The sequence below is a fragment of the Canis aureus genome, chromosome 2 (assembly GCF_053574225.1).
Source record: "Canis aureus isolate CA01 chromosome 2, VMU_Caureus_v.1.0, whole genome shotgun sequence".
Classification (NCBI taxonomy): Eukaryota; Metazoa; Chordata; class Mammalia; order Carnivora; family Canidae; genus Canis; species Canis aureus.
In genome coordinates this window covers 76348982-76366478 of record NC_135612.1, presented here as the reverse complement: position 1 = coordinate 76366478, position 17497 = coordinate 76348982, and the positions used below count along the sequence as shown (strand labels likewise).

The 17497-nt window shown below is 34.7% G+C and overlaps 2 long non-coding RNA genes across 4 annotated transcripts in view; one reads left to right on the top strand and one right to left on the bottom strand.

The window, feature by feature from the left end:
• Positions 1-17497, bottom strand: part of LOC144302504 (uncharacterized) — a 303624-nt gene that overhangs the window by 183217 nt on the left and 102910 nt on the right. The window lies entirely within an intron of this gene.
• The window catches only part of LOC144302508 (uncharacterized), a 60010-nt gene that overhangs the window by 13682 nt on the left and 28831 nt on the right, over positions 1-17497 (top strand). For both annotated transcript variants that reach the window (XR_013369407.1, XR_013369402.1), the window contains one exon: positions 7716-7854. This is a non-coding gene — a long non-coding RNA (uncharacterized LOC144302508). The remainder of the gene's footprint in view (positions 1-7715; positions 7855-17497) is intronic.

Here is a 17497-nt window from a genome sequence, read left to right as displayed (position 1 = left end):
CCTGTTGTTCTCACAGCATTTTGTCAACATGTGTTCATAAATTTAATACATAAAATTTAACAGTTTTTTGTCTATTTTTCTCCACTAGATCTTGAGTTGTTAAAATCAAGAATGCTTCTATATCCATATATTTATTTCAAGCTCTTTCCACAGTGCCTGGTGCAATTGTATTTTCAATACTTTTTTTTTCCCCTGAAGTGCAATTGAAATACAATATTATTTTGGTTTCATGTGTACAATATAGTGATTCAACATTTATATGCATTATGAAGTGATCACCACAATAAAACTAGCTACTTAAATAAGAAATAATCTCTTTTGATGAAGATAAGGCAGTGAAATAACTTATAGGCATGCAAAAATCAATGATAATATTTTCCACCAACCATTATAGCTCGTGAGTTTTAATTTTTTCTTATGACAAAGAAATATTTTCCTTTCTGTTGTGAAAACAAAATCCGGTAAGCTATGCATACTTGATTTGCACCTTTAGATGGTGCCATTATGTACAATATTTGATCCAATGTTCAATTTCTGTGACTTTAGGTCTAGGTATCCTATATTCAAATGTCTCTTAAAGTCAGATATTGCTCAATACTGCCAGTTTCTGTGCAGTAATTTATGGACAAGTATAAATAAAATTCCAGTAAGAAGCAATTCTACGTTGTGTTTTACCTTGGCTTATGTTGCTGGATAAAATTATCTGGAGTTGTCTATTTTTTCTGTTTTTCACTATTCAAGTTAAACTATTTGTTCTGAATTTGTAGGAAATTCCACCCACATAAATATCCCAATTATTATCTTAATTCTCAAACTAAGTCTTTAGCTATATCAAAAATGTCTGAAGGATAGCATTCATTTCCATGTGAAGAGTCATAGCTAGGACTAAAATTAATTAGAATAGGGGATAATAAATTAGGAGATTTAGGGAAGCATGTTTCAGACTTCAAAGATTCAGCATAAGATGAGAGAAATAGACTGGTACCAAGGGTTTAAGTATAATTGTGAGTTTTTATATCTATTTTTCTACACATAATTTACAAATGTGTGATGGTTTATTTTACGTTTCTTTTTCACTGGGCCAAATATTTAATCAAATGTTAAATATTATTATACTCCTGTGAGGGTGTCTTGGGGTGAGATTAACATTTGGATCTGTAGATTCGAGTAAAGCAGACTGCTCTTCCTAATGTGGATCTTATACAATCATCTTGAGGCCTGAATAGGATAAAAAGGCTAATACTCTCATCCAGATGCCTTTGAACTGGACATTGGCTTTTTTCTGCCTTATTATTCAGATGGAAACATTGGCTATTCCTGGGTCATGAGCATGCTTCTCTTCCTTCATAGTGAAATTACACCATCAGTTCTAGTTCTTAGGTCTTTGGACTTGGACCAGTACCACACATTGGCTCTTCTTAGTCTCTAGCTTGCCAATTCACCCTGCAGATCTTGGGACTTATAAGCCTCCATAATCATATGAATTAATTCCTTGTAATCAATCACTCTCCTTCTCTCTATATATATCTATATATATCTATATATTTCTCTCCAAATATATTTATATCCATCTCTATCTCTATAATTATATGTCCTGTTTCTCTAAGGAATTCAACTAAGACAAAATGAATCAGTAAGTTTTACTTTATGTGGTGGTACTGACAAATGATTCAGAGTTACAGGTAAAGCACTAAACAGGACCAATTCACATTTATTATTAAATCATGTTGTTTCAATCAATACGTAATAAATTAGGGCAACATTTAGTTGGGAAAGAAAAAATGTTACTTTAATTTTTTGTATAGCATTATCACTTTTGTAAAAAATAGTGCTTTTAAATGTAATTTTGTACACTTATTGTTTTATCTTCTTTTAGGAATAAAGAAGAAAAAGGGCCCAGAAATATTTTTTTAATAAAAAAACCCTTATTTTTGTCAAGTGCTTGAAAATATACTGCAATATTTCATAATTAGTTCAGGTAAATGAATATTTTTTCAAAAAGAATTAAAGAGGACAAAAGAAAATAGAGCAAAAGACACCAGAACTTCAAAATTAGTATTTGTCAATAGTAATTTTGAATTTTTGATTCCCCCTGGTTAGAACAAACATTGGAACTGAAACTATAGTGCTTCTCTGCCATGATATTTTAGCTCTATTCCTCAACATTCATACTACAGGCAAAGGAAAAAACAGTTTAACACTTGATTGTCCAATTTTTGTATTAGTTATCAATTCCTATAAGATAATCTATCTCAAAGTTTAGCAGCTTATAATCATGCCCCTTTTTCATATTTTAGGATTATTTGAATCAGCTGAGTGGCTTTTTGTTTGTTTTTTAATGTCTAGACTGATTTCTTTTCAGCTGTCTCAAGTGTCTGGGGTTAACTGGTATGTTTGTTGATGGTCAAAGGGTCTTAGATGATCTCACTCATGTTTCTGGCAAATAGCATGCAGTTAACTAGAGCACTTTAACTTTGCTCTACATGGCCTCCCACCATTTTGCAGGCTTCCTTAGGCTCAAGTTTCAAAGTGGACAAGCACTTTTCAAATTTCTGTTCATGTCACCTTTTTTATTATTCCATTCTCCAAAGCAAGTCACACAGCCAAGAGGGGCATACCCAAGGGGTAAGTGAGGGGCACACCCAAGGGTAATACAAATAGAGGGGGGGAAGAGTCTGTGACTATTTCTTTTCAACTACACTAGAGTGACCAGAAAAGGCTTCTTTCAGGTCTGAATTCCTTTATTCTATTTTCAGTCTTTTCTCAGCTTTCTTATAGATTCTGTGAGCTACCAGCTATCTTTCCAATGAGACATTTTTGCTTATATTAGCCAGACTCAATTTCTATAGTTTTCATAAAGAATTCTGACTGGTACTATCTGGAGTGCAAGATCCAGGGACACAATCCTCCACAAGGCTGCCCTCACTTTTGGCATGAACTGAAAATTTAAGTATCTTAAAATGCCTTTGGTTTCAGTAATTCACTATGACTCACGGAACACATCAAAAGCTGTTATACCCATGGTTATGGTTTGTTACAGGGAAGAGGTATATTAAAATCAGCCAAAGGAAGAGAAACATAGGATAGAGTCTGGGAGAGTTCAGACACAAAGCTTTTGTTGTCCTCAGGACACATTAGTCTACCCATTTTAATGTATGACAGCATGCATGGAATACTGCCAACCCAGAAAGTTCACTCGAGCTTTGGAGTCTGGAGCTCATAATGGGACTTCATTAAGTAGGTATGATTGATCAGTTAGTTTTCCCATGTGGTCAGTCCCCACTATCCCATGCCGTGGATGTCCATATGATATCCTGTGATCTGAGAGGACCTCTCTGCATCATCTTGTAGCATAAAGAATCAGATTTTCAAATGTGGTTCCAGGGGCTTATCATGAAAAAGAAAGACCATACTATCACTCTCGAAATTTCAAGTGTCTTAAAGTTAAAGCTAGCAACCAAGGACATCTGGACATCTCTCTATGGACCAGACAAAATTCTTCACTACACAGGCACAAATGTAATGTAATGTAAATGCAATTTAAAAATTAAAGCAAGTATCATATCCTTATTTTAGTTAATTTAACAAGAACTACTCAAAGGAGAAAATTAAAATCATCCTATATTTCAATATCCAGAGACAATTACTAGTTAAACTTTGATATATTTTTTTTTCCTCTCTTTTTTACCTCGGATTTTGAAATCAGATGGTGTATGCAGCTTTGTGTTCTGCTTGTGGCGGATGCTTGAATGAACTTGATCAGAATCCATTTCATCCTGTTTCATTGGCAGTGATGGGAAAGCTAAAAACTACTTTGTGAGACTCCTTTACAGGAAACGTTTTGAGTCAAGATATAGTCATGTGAAATTTGGAATTCAGAGATGAGATGGAGGTCCTTTTCTGCAGCTATGTTAGCTGAGAAGCAATTCTGCAAATCACGAATATTTGTAGCACTAGAGTCCATGTACCAGTGTCTGGTACCCAGCTTCACAGATGTGAGGCAGTTGTGATGGCAGCAGTGACAGAGGCAGTAAGGAATGATGACTTTCTAATGTCTACAGCAGATATAGTGTTGTGATGGTAAAACAAAAAAAAAATAGGAAGGGCGAGGGGTTTATAGACATTGAATCGACCATCATTTTAAAATAATTGTGTAAGCACCTAATTCCTACTACTAAATCCTTTCTGTATTACGTACCTGGAGTGGTTTTTATTTCTAGCTCTGACACTTAAGTGAAAGCATTTGTAAATTTATTTATTTATTTATTTCCATTTGAGTATCCTTGAAGACACACAATGTTGCATTACTTCCAGGTGCACTACATAGCAATTCGACAAGTCTATACGTTATGCCATGCTCCCTGCAAGTGTAGCTACCATCTGCCACCATACAACACTGTCACAATACCAATGATTATATTCTCCATGCTGTGCATTTTATTCCTGTGCCTAACTCTTCCCATACCTGGAAGCCTGGACCTCCTGCGCCCCTTCCCCCATTTTGCTCATCTCCTCCTCCTACCCGGCTACAATAATTAGTTCTCTGTCTTTATAGGTATAATTCTGCTTTATGTTTGTTATTCATTTGTTAATTAGATTCCACATATAAGCAAAATCATACGATAAAAATATTATAAATAGAATTATATTTTTATATATTTATTATCTATATAATATCCAATAATCATTAAAATATTCTTGAGAAAAATGTTTTTATATATCAACTTAAAAGATCCTTCTATGCTGTTCATCTCTCTTCAGGAGCTAACTTTTAGAATCAATTTGGAAAATCTAAAAAATTTCACTCATTTATTTCTTCTAGAATCTGCGTTACCAGGATTGATTTTTAAAAAGAACTGTATATATTCTAACTTTGTACATAATACATGAATACTTAGAATAAGTTTGGATTTTCTGATTTTTCCTACAGGAACTCTGGGATAAATCAAGTAATAGAAACATGCTTATATCTTTCAAATTTTCTACATCAATTATTTATCTTTGAGCAAGCAAAACTTGAGAAACATGTGATGGATATTGACATGAAATTGTGCTCTCATAAACTACTCAATTTCCATAAGTATTATTTTAGATATTTTGATAAGTTAGTGACTATATTAGAGTTTATCATATAGACCAAATCCATAATAGTAATATCTTCTTGGATCTTACTTGTAATAAAATTTGTTTAATTTTCTTTTTTGATTCGCACATACAATATTCTCCTTTATCTCTCTAAAAAAAAGTAAATATATATGCTTAAAAATTTGTTCTGGGGGCACCTGGGGCTCAGTCCACTGAGCATCAGATTCTCGATCTCAGCTCAGGTCTTTATCTCAGGGTTGTGAGTTCAAGCCATACTTTGGGCTTCATACTGGGCATACAGCCTACTTAAAAAACAAACAAACAAACAAAACAAAACAAAAACTTTTTCTGATTACTCCATCAATTTTCTGTTTAGAAATTCTTCATTTATTGAATCTGTTGTCTCCTTTGTGGTGTTGGCATTCTTTTATTTCTAGTAATCCCAATTTATGAATCCATTGTAGTAGTCACAATTCCCTTTTAGCTTGCTTCCTTAGTTTGTGCTTTTGTTGATTAGTAGGCATTTTGGACAAGGTATCCACTCTTATAGTGAGCTGGAGATATGACTGGGATGTGCTCTATTTAGCATATTCAGTCTTTGTGGTTACTATTGATCCAGAATCTCTGTCTCCCAATCTAAGTTCTTATTATACTGCCCTGGAAGCAGTGAATTCTGCTGCTTGTTTCATATGGAAAGGGTGATGCACACAGGTGAATTGTCTGTGATTTCCCTCCTTAGCAGCACAACACTTGCCCTTCTGGTGTACTTTGGCTCCCAGTTTTTACAACAAGCAAACCATCATTGATGGCAAGTGATGTTCTTCTACATTTGGAGACTATAATTATAGGGGTGTAGTATGTACTTAGCCTACCACCTTCAAATCAGATTATTTTTCAAATTATCTATGTACTTTGTATTTTTATAAACCATAATTGTTTTTTTTCTAAGTCATAATATCGGAGGGGGACATTAATGTGTCTCTTGTATAGTCTACAGATATTTGTTTTATGGATATTTTTTCAATGCCACAAAAGAGAAACCTCAATCTCTTTATTTTCTTATTTGGTGATAAAAGTGTTTACAGTTGTCTTTTATTACTCTGTGTTTAACTGCTGTAATGCTATAGTGGTGTTTTAATTATCAAGACGTTGACATTTCATTATAACTATTTTTATTCTTCTTTGACCAAAAGATTATTTGGAAGAAAGTTTAATTTCTTAGTAGTTAAAGATAACGTTTTGCATTTTTGTCACTAGTACAAAGTTCTATTGTGGTGGGATCTGGGAATGTCATAGTACTTTTCTAACTGTGTAACTTTAAGAAGTTTTTATTTGGGGGGCACCTGGGTGGTTCAGTCAGTTAAATGTCTGCCTTTGACTCAGGTAATGATTCTAAGGTCCTGGGATCCAGCCTTGTGTCAGGCTCCCTGCTCAGTAGGGAGTCTGCTTCTTCTTTTCCCTCTGGCCCTCCCCCAGCTTACGTGCTCTCTCTCTTACTCTCCCTCTCAAATAAATAAATAAAATCTTTTTTATAAAGAAATTTTTACGTTTTATTGGCAAGTAAAAGTGTATGCTCATTTATTATATATATATATGTATGAATGTGATATATTCATATACTACATATAAATACAAAAATTTTCATAATAAATTTTGTAATTATTATTATTCAGTACTCTACATCTTACCTATTTATGCCTACCAGATCTACAAATATCAAGAAGTTTAGTTTTAAAATCTTGGGATATCTATATGTATCTGTCATTTACTCCTTATATTTCTATATCATAGACAGATAAATATAAAATTTCTATATAAATGAGATGAACTTAAAAATCGATAATTTCTCTTTCTCAAACTTTGCATTTTTATAGAGGATAGAACAAATCCAGTCACATTTATACTAGTATTTCAATTTTTCAATAGCTCCTGTTTTAAAATTTGACCAGAATCCACATAGTTCCATTTCTGTTGTTTCAAGTCTTATAATTTAAAAAAGTATTGAAAAGCTCTAGTTGAGACATGTTGAAAGAAAAATGTGTTGTCAATTCTTCAAATTTTAAATTAACAGTAGATATTTTAATCACAGGTGTCAATAAGAGTATAAAATCATCTTTTTCTAAAAAATAATCTGTTAAGAGTGAACTAGAACAAGATATATGGGAAAACAATTAAAAATGTTTTGTTTGCTTTTTAACATAATTTTCAGAACAACAAATTCTATTTTATTATTTAGGTTGTATGACTTATGCCCAATCTGGCCTCAGATTACACAATTAAAATATTTATTTGAGCTAGTCTTCAAATGACCCTTTGCATTTATGTTTTCTTTTTCTTTTTTTTTTTAATTTTTATGTTCACTTGTCACACCTTCTTTCTGACTTATGTTCTTTCTTTTCTTTCTTTCTTTCTTTCTTCTTTCTTTCTTTCTTTCTTTCTTTCTTTCTTTCTTTCTTCTCTCTCTCTTTCTTCTTTCTTTCTTTCTTTTTTCTTTCTTTCTTTCTTTCTTCTTTCTTTTTTTCTTTTCTTTTCTTTTCTTTTCTTTTCTTTTCTTTTCTTCTTTTCTTTTCTTTCTTTTCTTTTCTTTTCTTTTCTTTCTTTTCTTTTCTTTCTTTTTTTTTTTTTTTTAGAGACAGAGAGAGTACGAGCTGGGAAGGGGCAGAGGGAGAGGGAGAGAGAAAATCTGAAGCAGTCTTCACACCCGTAAAGAGCCAAACATGGGAGACCTCGATCTCATGATCTTGAGATCACGACCTAAGCTGAAATCAGGTCAGTCACTTAACCAACTGAGCAACCCAGCCACCTCATCCTATACTGCATCCCTATCCATTCCAATTCTGTTTCCTACTCAACCTGTTTTCTCTCTCAACCAATGGTTGTATCCCATCCTCATTTCCCTAAATATTCTTTCCTTCTAACTTTAACGTTTCTCCACTTCTCAATGTGCCAGACTTTTTAAGTGTTTTACATACATGAATTCATTTAATCCTTAAAACAACTCTTTACGTTAGATATTGTTATTCAATTTATTTTATATTTTTACATTTTTAAAAAGATTTTATTTATTTATTCATGAGAGATACAGAGAGAGAAGCAGAGACACAGGCTGAGGGAGAAGCAGGCTCCATGCAGGGAGCTGGATGTGGGACTCGATTCCAGGTCTCCAGGATCATATCCTGGGCTGAGGGTGGCGCTAAACCGCTAAGCCACCTGGGCTGTCCTAAATTTATTTTAAAGATGAGTAAATTTAGGCTCAGATAAGTGAATTTCCAAAGGCCACACAACAGGCAAGTGTCAGAGTCAGGTTTGGAAGTTAGGCTCTCAGATCAGATTCTGATTTTGCTTCTCATGAGGAGACATCCCTTAAAGCCCTGCCTGGGAGATAGAGAGCAGAGTGTGTCAGTCTTAGGCTCTGCCTGGTTTCCCATACGCAGGTCATTGTTCTTCACATTCACTCAGTGACATGTAAACCTAACAACGAGTGTGCTGGTTGCTAAATGGCAGGCTTGGGCTGGTGACATATCTCTAGTATCATATGGCCTTCAGATCTGCTGTGGGAATTAGGTACCATTTTCTCATTAGAAGTACATGTAAATCATTAATTTGCCCATTTATAAATATTGGATCTTGTATTCACACATCCATATGGCTGATTCCAAAGTGTCTACATTTAATCTCTACTCTCTAAAGCAAAAACACCTTTTCTTTTGAAACCTGAACCATTCATGTTCACTAGCTTCTTCTCCCTTCTCACTAACATTAAAGATAATTCCATCTTCCTGTTTCAAAGTTTTCCTTCCAGACTGATTCATTGCAATGATGTCAGCATTTGCCTTTTTTTTTTTACTTTTTTCCCTATAAAGCTAATACTTCTATGTTTCCCATCTCCTATGTCCATTTATTAAATATCAAGTATTTGTTAGAGAATGTGAGTCTTCACTGAGCACTAAGAATATAAATGTGACCAAGAGAACTGTAGCTGCTGCTTCATAGGGCTCACAGTGGGTGTATAAACCAATATGTAGACTTTTATCATGCACAAAGATACGTCCAGCACCAAGTAGTTCCTGTAACATTCCCATCATTTTCCCCTTCATTTATTACATCTTCAATGTATATTTTCATTACCTGTGTTTTCTGTCAAGTATTTACAGAATGTTTACAAATATGTCCAGGTCTCCCTATACTAAAAGGAAAGACATACCCAGAATTTATCTTCAACTTTGCTATGGGACTGAGCTCTTTTCCTCTCTCCTTCTCTTTTTCACCAAATATTTTCAAGAATAGACTAATGATTTTAAATTAACTTCCTTTTTCATCCACTCATCCTTGAATCCTCTAAAGATTTGGCTTGTATTACAACTATTTTATTGACATTTCAGAATGATTTTGCATTTTGGTAAGGCTCTTGAAAACAGGTTCCTTTTTATGAATATGTGTATTATGTATGTTTTTCATAGTATAAGACCCGTACCAAAAGCTTATATCTCCCAAGGATCAACTATACTTCCTTCCATCAGGTCACAAGGCGTCCATCATTGCTTGCTTATTTTTTGGCATCTTCTGCCTTGAAAACTTAAGAGTTAAATGCTCTAGCTCATTAAAATAACTCGTGCATCCTTTGAAAACTTGAGTTAAATGCTCTAGCTCATTAAAATAACTCGTGCATCCTTTGCATTCATTACAATTTTCAACTCTCTTTTATGTTATTATTCAATAGTAACTTTTTAGCTTCTAGATTTTCAATTTTGTTTTTGTTTTTGTTTTGTTTTGTTTTTATTTAAATTCAATTTCCCAGCATACAGTATAACACCCAGTGCTCATCCTATCAAGTACCCTTCTTAGTGCCCGTCACCTAGTTACCCCATCGCCCCACCCACCTTCCCTTCTGCAGCCTTTTGTTTGTTTCCTAGAGTTAGGAGTCTCTCATGGTTTGTCTCCCTGTCTAATGTTTCCCACTCAGTTCTCCTCCTTTCCCTTATAATCCCTTTCACTATTTCTAACATTTCATGTATGAGTGAAACCATATTATGATTGTCCTCCTCTATTGACTTATTTTACTCAGCATAATACCCTCCAATTCCATCCACATCATAGCAAACGGTGGGTACTTGTCTTTTCTGATGGCTGAGTAATATTCCATTGTGTATATATGTATATATATCTATATATCTATATATCTATATATATATCTATATATACATGCCACATATATATATATATATATATATGTGGCATATATGTATATATGCCACATCTTCTTTATCCATTGATCTGTCAAGGACCTAGTGGCTCCTTCCACAGTTTGGCTATTGTGGACATTGCTGCTAGAAACATTGGGGTGCAGGTGTCCTGGAGTTTCACTACATCAGTATCTTTGGGGTAAATACCCAGTAGTGCAATTGCTGGGTCGTAGGGTAGCTCTATTTTTAACTCTTTGAGGAACCTCCACACTATTTTCCAGAGTGGCTGCACCAGCTTGCATTCCCACCAATAGTGCAAGAGGGTTCCCCTTTCTCCACATTCTTGCCAACATCTGTTGTTTTCTGTCTTGTTAATTTTAGCCATTCTCACTGATGTGATGTGGTATCTCATTGTGGTGCTGATTTGTATTTCCCTGATGGCAAGTGATGTGTAGCATTTTTTCCATGTACTTGTTGGCCATGTGTATGTCTTCTTTGGAGAAATTTCTGTTCATATCTTCTGCCCATTTCACGACTGTTTGTTTCTTGGGTCTTGAGTTTGATAAATACTTTATAGAACTTGGATACTAGCCGTTTATCTGGTATGTCATTTGCAAATATCTTCTCCGATTCCATAGGTTGTCTTTCAGTTTTGTTGATTGCTTCTTTTGCTGTGCAGAAGCTTTTTATCTTGATTAAGTCCCAATAGTTCATTTTTGTACTTGTTTCCTTTGCCTTCATAAATGTATCTTGCAAGAAATTGCTGTGGCCACGTTCAAAAAGGTTGTTGCCTGTGTTCTCCTCCATGATTTTGATGGATTCTTGTCTCACATTTAGATCTGTCAACCACTTTGAGTTTATCTTTTTTGTATGGTGTAAGAGAATGGTCCACTTTCATTCTTCTGCATGTGGCTTTCCCCTAAGATCAGGAACACGACAGGGATATCCACTCTCGCCACTGCTATTCAACATAGTCCTAAAAGTCTTGGCCTCAGCAGACAACAAAAAGAAATAAAAGTCATTCAAATTGGCAAAGAAGAAGTCAAACTCTTCCCCTTTGCATATGACATGACACTGTATGTAGAAAACCCAAAAGACTCAACCCTAAAATTACTAGAACTCATACAGCAATTCAGCAATGCGGCAGGATACAAAATCAATGCACAGAAATCAGTGGCATTTCTGTACACTAACAATGAGACTGAAGAAAGAGAAATTAGTCAATCCTATTTACAATTGCACCCAAAACCATAAGATACCTAAGAATAAACCTAAACAAAGAGGTAAAAAATCTATACTCTAAAAATTACAGAACACTTATGAAAGAAATTGAGGAAGACTAAAAAGATGGAAAAACATTCCATGCTCATGGATTGGAAGAATAATAATTGTGAAAATGCAATCTACACATTCAATGCAATCCCTATCAAAATACCATGGACTTTCTTCACAGAGTTGGAACAAATAATCTTAAGATTTGTATGGAATCAGAAAAGACCCTGAGTAGCCAGAGGAATATTGAAAAAGAAAATCAGAGCTGCAGGCATCACAATGCCTGATTTCAAGTTGTACTACAAAGCTGTGATCATCAAGACAGGGTGGTACCGACATAAAAACAGACACAGATCAATGGAACAAAATAGAGAACCCAGAAATGGGCCCTCAACTCTATGGTCAACTAACATTCGACAAAGCAGGAAAGAATATCCATGGGAAAAAGGACAGTCTCTTCAATAAATGGTGTTGGGAAAACAGATTTTCAATTTTAATTTAATTTGTAAGAAAGTCTGTCTAGGTGTAGTGTCACTTCTGGTCTCCTCTCCTGTGACAAGAGTCAATCCTCCCTGGTTGATGAAACTCTATAGAGGAGATTTATGACAACTGAGTTCCTTTATGTGAATCTGTCTTTGTGCAGATAAAGGGAGTTCAGAGAAATCCTCTCCCTATACTTGATGTTTCTCAAATGCATAAGCTCAAAATAATAAATTTATTGGTGGCATATTTGGGGGGTGTATATTCTATCACCCTTCATATCAAACACTACTCATTATTCAATTAATAGATCCTGCAGTTTCCTGTTCCCCTGCCTTTTCTAGTTGTATTCTTTTTACTTCCACTCACTCATATGTTTCTTTCAAGGTCAAATTCTCAAATGTCACATTATCCAGGAAAGAGTCTCTGTCTTTCTATCCCTCAGTTTTAGCCAGCTGTAACCACACCCATCAGTTTTGTGCTTTCCTAGTTACTGCTCGCTACTAGCAAAATCATGTGAACCCATTTGTGCTGGTGTTGGTGGATAATTGCTTCATCACTTTGTAGAAGATAACATGTGCAGGAAAATCATGTATTTCACATAATTCTGATGTGAAAATCAAAATTAGAGTCTTAGACACAACTATAAATCTCTGCCTTTTGTATGTTCAGTTATGTTCATGGAGATTTGGGTTTCCTAAATAAAAATTATACAGATTAAAAATAGATTGTTCAAATAAACAAATTCTATGGGAAATGGGATTCAGTTTCCTTCTTTGTGCATCATGCTATATTAGATTGTCTTTATGTATTTTTGATTGAGCAAATTAGCATAAGTAGATATCTTTGCACAAAACTATTTGATACACCTGTAATCATTCAACAGAATTCATTTCAGAAAAATGAAGATGATTTGAAATATACTCTATTATGCTCATAGTTTATGAATACTATTTAAGTGAATACAAGGCAGTCATATAGGCTACAAATAACACCTTCACATTTAGCAACATAAAGAACAATCATATTGTATGCTGAAAATGTCAAGACAATTTAGAAACAGAGTTTATTAACATAATAGATTTTCTTTGTATTAATAGGATTCCTTAGTTTTTGAATGTCTCTGCTTATATCCATTTATACAATAGTCTGGTAAGGTAGGTGACTATAAAAATAAGAAAATGCAAATCCAAACTTACTACAACTCTCTTAAGTCATCATTAAATGAACACTTAATATTTTTAATGCTTAGTGCCTTTTTTAAACCATTTGGCAGGATCCCTGAGGGCTCAGTGGTTTAGTGCCGCCTTCATCCCAGGGCCTGATCCTGGAGTCCCAGGATCGAGTCCCATATCGGGTTCCCTGCATGGAGCCTGCTTTTCCCTCTGCCTGTGTCTCTGCCTCTCCCTCTCTCTCTCTCTGTCTCTCTGTCTCCCTGTCTCTCTCTCTCTCTCTGTGTTTCTCATGAATAAATAAATAAAATCTTTAAAAATTTTAAAAAATTAAAAAAATAAATAAACCATTTAGTTACAGTCTCAAATAGTATATTTTTTTTCTCATAAATGGTGCTCATAGAGGGGTGTTTTTTATGTCACTGTATTTCCATTCAAATATAAAGAGATAGGATCCCTGGGTGGCGCAGCGGTTTGGCGCCTGCCTTTGGCCCAGGGCGCGATCCTGGAGACCTGGGATCGAATCCCACGTTGGGCTCCCGGTGCATGGAGCCTGCTTCTCCCTCTGCCTATGTCTCTGCATCTCTCTCTGTGTGACTATCATAAATAAATAAAAATTTAAAAAAATATAAAGAGATATTTATTTCAAAGTTTCAGAGATTTTTGAGACTAAAAAGCTCTTTAAGCTGAAAAGTTAATTTAACAAGCAATACAAATCTCAAGTTTTAATTTAATGCAACTTTCATTTTTTTTAAAATCAATTTCACATTACCAAATGTCCTCTATATTAAAGGATTTAAAAATATTTTTAAATACTTCAAAGATAAATTTGGCATCTTTTAATAATTTTGTCTTTAAATGGTCTTGAAGCAGATAATTGAACAAAGGGTTAAAAAGAAAAATGAGATTCTCCTTTTGTTGTATTTGAACAGGGAAACTATTATAAAATATCACATAAAGGGGCAGCCTGGGTGGCTCATGGTTTAGCGCCGCCTTCGGCTCGGGGTGTGATCCTGGAGACCCGGGATCGAGTCCCTCCTCCGCTCCCTGCATGGAGCCTGCTTCTCCCTCTGCCTGTGTCTCTGCCTCTCTCTCTCTGTGTGTCTCTCATGAATAAATAAATAAAATCGTTTTAAAAAAAAGGAAATATCACATAAATATGTTTTAACAGTGACTGTTTACCATCAAAACATTTCTAGTACCACTGATGTAAAAATTAGAAATCTAGCTTTATTCCAAGTGTCATGTTTTACTTAATTTTTTTAACAAAATGTTGTTTCACTTATGACAGTTATATGTGAATTTATATGAGATATAGCAAGAAATGAAATAACAATAGTTTTGCCACAGTCCATTCTGAGATCTCCAAAAAGAAAGTACCTCTGGTTTCCTTGAGCCCTCTTTTACTCAATGTTCAACTGATATTGGAGACAGCTTCCTGTCGTCTAAAAAGACAAAGGTTATTATCTCTGGGCTACAAGTGATAATTGGCAAAGAAACAAGACCTTAGAAGTTTCCCTGACCTTAATAGGAGGTTCCTTTAATGGGTGGGTTGGGGTAATGGAACACCAAAGATAGGTTAAGAGCTTGACAACAAAAGGCTTGCACTTTCCTTCCCTGGGAGAACTGACAAGGCAACCAGGCTTATGACAGAGTTACAGTCAATGTGTATTCAAGTGTAGTGTCCAGAGGGGTTCATCAGGTAGGTTCCCTCCCTGGAGTCTCCTCCGATTGCAGAACAGTCACAGGAGTAGCAGCATGCTGCACTAAGTGAAAGTGGAATGATCTGGTCAGAGTCAGGAGGACTTAGAGGCTTTGAGGTAGGGTCTATAAGGCTACATTCACAATCTGTCTCCACCAACCACTAAGATGAGTTTTGAAAGACATCTCACTGGATGAGATATGGAGCATTGACAACCATGTGGAGCATTAACAACCAAAGACCTTTCACATGACACCATGGCATTATGTAAATCTCTTGATTTTTTTTTTTTTTAATCTCTCATTCTTTCACCACTAACTTAAATACAATCCTAGGGAAATGACAAGGGAAAAACCATAAAAGCTTACTCTGAATTAATCAAAGCAGAATTGTCTGAGATTTCCTTTCTGTCTTCTGGTAGAATGAGAGCTCAAGGTAGAAAGTAAGTTGGATATCAAAAACACTGATAAAAGCTATCATCATCATCATCTTTTATTATTATTATTATTATTATTATTATTATTATTATTATTATCATCATCGCACCCTGAGCTTATGGTCTGAATATCACTACATTTGCACAATTATATATCTTCCCCATTACATTATCATCTACAATCTCCTCCTAAAAAATCTTGCTCACTGTTTATTCTTCCTGCCTTTCCTTCCCTGGAATCTACTTACTGAATGAATAAGAGGGTGGTGAACAGAGATTAAGAACTGAGAAATTGGCTGGTAAGTAGGTAATACATATTTATGTATGACATCTTCTTTCTGTCATAATATTCTACAAAACTTAGGTTTTGTTTTGTCTTCACATTTTTCAAAATATGCAGTATCAACCTGACCCTCTGTCATGCAATTTTTGCTTAAAATTCTTAATGATAGTAATAATACCACAAGCTGCTCTAATTAAAACAAAATCTTCTCTTAAGAAAATATTTCTAGAGTCAACATTGTTTGATTCCCTTATTCACAATGCGGAAAATATAAAAAAAAAAAACAGAAAACTGTATTTTCTGTAATACTTCCTACTGTTTCTATTTAAGTTGGAATCCTGGTACTTTTAAAAAGTTCCTTCTAGCCACAATATGTCAATTATTTGGCCTATTGCAGAAGTAGATTTCTCTTGTGCGTTTTTTGTAAGTAGCAATGGTTCTCCAAATGAGACCAACTTAGATGCTCATTAAATGTAGGGTATGCTGTGTGGGTGTGTGGAGGGAGGAAAGGTGCCCACATGTACACATAAAAGAAAATATGGGGTGCATGGCAACAGAATCCTTTGAAAATGGGAGAAAAATAAATTACTTTGGAACAATGAGTCATTTCACAAATACAATATAAATTCCCATATATAGCACAGTATACTTGTTGCAATTTTGTTGAATGCACTACTTCCCTCATTCACAATATTTCTCAATTGACAGAAATTTTCATCAGAAATTGGAATGAAAGTAGAAAAAAATTATCACTTTTCCCATGAAATCAAATGTGGGGAAAATTCTTTTGCTCATTGGAAGGAAAATTAGCCATTTCTGATTCATTATAGCTAATAAGTGGGAGTATGGATATCAATTGATTGAAAATTAGTGAAGCAAAATGGTGCATTTAAACCAGTACTACTGAATTAATCAAAGCTAATCACATCTCAACCAGTATCAAAGAATAGTGTCCGAAATGGCCCATTGTAAAGAAGGCCAAATTCAGAATCTTCCTACCTCTAAAACCAAATCACGATGAACAATTTTTTTATTCCTCATAAGGGAATTTTAGGATCTGAATAAAGGATCAAATCATGAAAGGGTTGATGAGGTGGTAAGGTGGACATCTGATGCAGTGAGTACCTCAATTACAAGAGATGATCTCCGGATCATCCATACTATAAGAACTTACTCTTGGAATAATGCAGAGGATCAAATCTGTCATTAAAACAGGGTGCAGCTACACTTGAGGTGAACATAGCATAATAGAGAAGTCGAATCACTATGTTGTATACATGAAACTAATATAACATTGTGTGTCAACTATATTCAGATAAAAATACGTTAAAGAAATGGATATAGCAGAGGATTCCTTAGTAGGGATTTTTTTTTTTCAACTAATGAAAGAGAAGAAAATAACACAAACAATTGGAAATAGATTTTTTTAAGTAGGTATTTAGATTATTTTTTAAAAATTGAATTATGTACACTATCTGCCAATCTAGGCCAACCTACTTTCCAGGTTGAAATGCCTAAATAGTCTGATTGTAGTTCTTTTAAAACACACTTTACCTGATAGATTCATTTTTGGTCCTTTAGACATAGCTAGCCTTTCTATATACTACCTCACCATCAATTTTAACACCTTTTCAGGTATTTGCTGAGGACCCACAGTTAGCTTTTTTCTCATGCTGCTTCCTACTGTTGGCCCTCAGAACATCGCCCCATGCCCTAGATTTCCTGAATTATTGATCTGTTTAGACTCTGTTAGCCTTCTGTATGTTTTATAGACTCCTTTTGATTTGTCATTCAATGAAGTTTTGATAGTCTACTGCTCTCTGGACACTGAGTCAGGTTCCATGTCCCCCGCATATGTGGGTGTATACAGTCCTAGTCTCAAGA